Source organism: Ornithodoros turicata, chromosome 3 (genome assembly GCF_037126465.1).
Source record: "Ornithodoros turicata isolate Travis chromosome 3, ASM3712646v1, whole genome shotgun sequence".
Classification (NCBI taxonomy): Eukaryota; Metazoa; Arthropoda; class Arachnida; order Ixodida; family Argasidae; genus Ornithodoros; species Ornithodoros turicata.
The window spans coordinates 39,453,698-39,457,571 of record NC_088203.1 but is presented as its reverse complement, the minus strand read 5'-3'; the positions used below and the strand labels follow the sequence as shown (position 1 = coordinate 39,457,571).

At 50.1% G+C, this 3,874-nt stretch overlaps 1 long non-coding RNA gene across 1 annotated transcript; it reads right to left on the bottom strand.

Annotated features, from left to right (window-relative positions):
• Positions 1–2,058: 2,058 nt before the first annotated feature.
• On the bottom strand, positions 2,059–2,976 carry LOC135386888 (uncharacterized). Its single transcript, XR_010420691.1, has 2 exons — positions 2,864–2,976; positions 2,059–2,245 (listed from the first exon to the last, which is right to left on the bottom strand). It is a non-coding gene; the product is annotated as an uncharacterized LOC135386888 (long non-coding RNA).
• Between the last annotated feature and the right edge of the window lie 898 nt (positions 2,977–3,874).

Sequence of the window (3,874 nt, the reverse complement as noted above, 5' to 3'; positions counted from 1 at the left end):
CACCCTCGACTTGCTCGTTACCGATCACGACAATGACTCAAGCACAACCATACCCAATTTGACCGAAGGTCATTCCTTCAAGGCTTCGACTCCATCACCTGTTCATCGCACCATGTGGCACATGTGCACAGCCAGCCGTGGCACGAGAGCAGCACGCTCACCTTCCGGTGTCTGCTTTTGCAGCAGCAGACGCTGCAGCATGATTCAGCCAGCGCCAGCAGTGCTCCCACGGCTAACGCAGCCTCAAGTTCCTGGGACTCTCTGAGCTACTGCTCCCGTGCTACTACTGGCGACACCCCAGGCCACAATTTCAACAGCACCTCTGGCTTATCCTTTCATGTTCCGAACACAGACTTCAGCAGCACTGTTACACAACTCATTTCTACACTGTGGCGAGCAGCTAACGAGTGAAGTGGTTTGCGTGCTGTGTACAATGCACGTCTTCCACAGTCCCTTGCCCTCCTGCTCCAGTGAATGCATGGTTCCCTCAGTTTCATCTGCACTCCACGTCTGAGGGGGGGGGGGGGGTGATGTGGTGTACAGATAGCAACACTGAAGATGGACACACGCCTGTCAGTTTCATTGGCGTCGATTTCAGAGTGTGGTCACATCCATCTGCCCCTCCGTGACCATCATTGCTGACTGGGACATCTTCACCGCACCTGTATCTGTACTTATAGCCCTTTTGTGTCACTATGTGTAATTTTACTATCGTGAACATTATAAGAAGGAACAAAGAGTGAATGATAGGTAACTACTTGATCCAACCTGAGAAATGGGATAACTAAATGTGGGTGCTACCAAGGCATGAGACAGACAGCCTCTGTCATTCGTGATCCACAAGACAACTGGGTGCTGCCACAAGTTGGCTCTGATGACATCTGCCACCCACTCAGTGTTCCCTGTCATAAGTATTCACAATAGTACATACAGGGCGAAATGGAGCTGTGAAAGCAATGTAGATTACACTTTTTGCATATAGACTGCTGAAACAGAACACCATGTAAACACTCACAGCTTGTCATTCCAAATTTCATATTTCTTTACGCGCAAGAACCACTGTTTTGAGAGGCACAAATTGCCAGCTGTGCTCATTTTGTTGTCAAGAAGCGCAGCAAGAGGGACCCTTTGTTTCCACTTTCAGTGTGATCGCCGTAGATGAGAGAAGACAGACAAACAATTCGTGGTGACATTAGGATGTTGTTATGAGCAGCTAGTGTGATGCTGAGAGGGAAGTTGAAAGGGTGGAGCGACGGTCTCTCTTACACTACTTCCTGACTGAAATGAGAGCACCTGGCACTTTGTGGACCTCAAAACGGCGCTGCTTGCATTCTTTTTTTTTTTGCTGGTACAGGGAACGTTTTTACGCTGCATTGCACTATATACTTGCTAAGTGGACTGTCTATTTCTCACAGTTACGTCGCTTGAATTATTAATCTCCCAAACTTTGCAAAAATGATGTGGGAACTGGAGGAGCGCATACCGATGCCTACTAGCACGCCCGTACAGTCTGCCCGTTCTGTATGCTGCTGGACAAACAGACCTCTTATTGCCGCCACTGACACCAACAGCAGATATTGAAGCACCTCTGTGCACGTGCCCCAGTTGGTGTGTGACGTAGAGGGTCTATATAACATCACGTTTTTTCACAGCCACTTCTCCTATGCTTTTTGTTAATTTGGGAGTTAAATTAGGGGCATGTGACCGCTCTGAGATTTGTAAAATAAAAGAGGGTTACCAGCAATGCTGCTATTTCAGTCTTTCCAGGAAAGCCATAATTAAAAAGTTAGTAAATTGATTTTAATTAATTCAAATTACAATCGCGGACTACAAGTTAGTAGTAAGTACTGACCACGTTTATCCGGAAACGCACATCTGGCCTGGACGCCATTAATTAGCAATTAGAGCTAATTGGGACCCCCCACATTAATCAGCACCCTCCAGGGAGCCATCACACTAATTGGGGAACGTCTATCTTGCGTCCAGACCAAGATGTGCGTTTCCGGATAATCGTGGTCATAAAAAATAAAAAAATAGGCAGAAAATAAAATAAAAAGATAGAAATAGAGTGGAGAGAAACAATTTATTCGAAAATCAACGATGCCGCGGCGAAGAAGCCGCTCCGCAACACCCGAGTGACCAGCGTCCGCCATGTTGGTAGTTTGCACCCAGCAGTTGCAGAGATCGACGACAGGTGGCCACTTAGTTGCAAGGCATCACACCAGATGGCGCCACCATCATAGCTCTAGACGACAAAGACAGAACAAGATACTAGCGGCGGGTAAAAATGACAGCACTGCTAAGCAAGTCTAGGCATGCGAGAGAAAAGGTCTAACCGCTACTGCTAAACAGAAAACAGTACACATCGCGGGAAAAAGGCTTACGGGGGGACGATCGCTTAGGCCTAACCCCAACACTACGCAGCTAACACAAGGCGGGAACCACATATCGCTAAACATGCGAGAAAAGGCTTAACACGAGCGCAGTCACCGCTAAACACGGCAAACATACGAGGAAAGAGGCTTACGGGGGGGCGATCGCTTAGGCCTAACCCCAACACTACGCAGCTAACACAAGGCGGGAACCACACATCGCTAAACATGCGAGAAAAGGCTTAACACGAGCGCGGTCACCGCTAAACACGGCAAACATACGAGGAAAGAGGCTTACGGGGACGATCGCTTAGGCCTAACCTCAACACTACGCAGCTAACACAAGGCGGGAACCACACATCGCTAAACATGCGTCAACAGGCTTGGACACCGCAAAACAAGTCTAAACATGCGAGAAAAGGCTTAACACGAGCGCGGTCACCGCTAAACACGGCAAACATACGAGAAAAGGAGCGCGTCAAATCACTCACCTTTTCCCCCGCGGCAACTTCCAGGCAGAAACTGAGCGAGCGCGGAGAACATACGTCTGCTCTCTACGAGATCCAGCCAGCAACTGAGCGAGCGCGCGGAGCGCACGTCCGTCTTCCGCGACGGTCCGAGAGAAACTGAGAGAGGCGACGCGCAGCGGCCGCTATGGATGCGCGCGCGCCCTCTGCTCCACCCGTCCGCGCATGCGCGCGCGCGCGCTGCTAGCTCCCTCTGCGCCGGCCGCGGGTGTTTTCGGTTTCGGCTCTCTGCTGCGCGCGCGCGCGCTCCTAGCGGCGACGGGTGGCTTTTCAGTTTCGCTTTCATTCTCCGTTCTTTGCGCGCGCGCGCGTTTATCTCTATAAAGGCAGCGCGCACCGCGCTCGCGTCATCACTACGTGAAGATGTTCAGCTACCACTCTTTACAAAATTGTTCCCGTACCCACGCTTCTTGGGAAGAAGTGGAGAAGGAATGTTTCAACGGCGAAAGTCCCCGCAACGAGCTCGTCATCACTGCTTTTCGCTACGTGATAGACATGGTAGGCTTTGGCAATATAGGAGAGATCTCGCCGGGGCCGCTGCAGGAGATGGTGTGTCGAATTTACGCCCGTTACAAGAACGTCTGCATAACGGTTCCTGACGGACCCCTGGGACTGATGAGCGAATTTGTGAGCTTGGCCAACGCAGAATTCAACTACATCGCTGCAGACATCGTGGACCTTCTCGCTCGTGCCATCGCTCATATTAAGCACGCCCTGCGGAAGCAGCGACATTTGCAAGCAGTCTACATCGTCAACTTTGTCACTGATTTATTGAAATACCGATTGGTTATTGACATGCAACGCATTAAACAGACCGAATAACTTTGACGAGACTCTGCGTGTTCTTTCACTGAAACATCTTTATTGAATACATACAAAGGACTTGGTCGATAGATGCCTGCACCCTCCCTGACTTGCCTCAAGAGAAAGGATATGGGGTATCTTCATCGCAGCGTCGTCATTGCGCGGGTCACT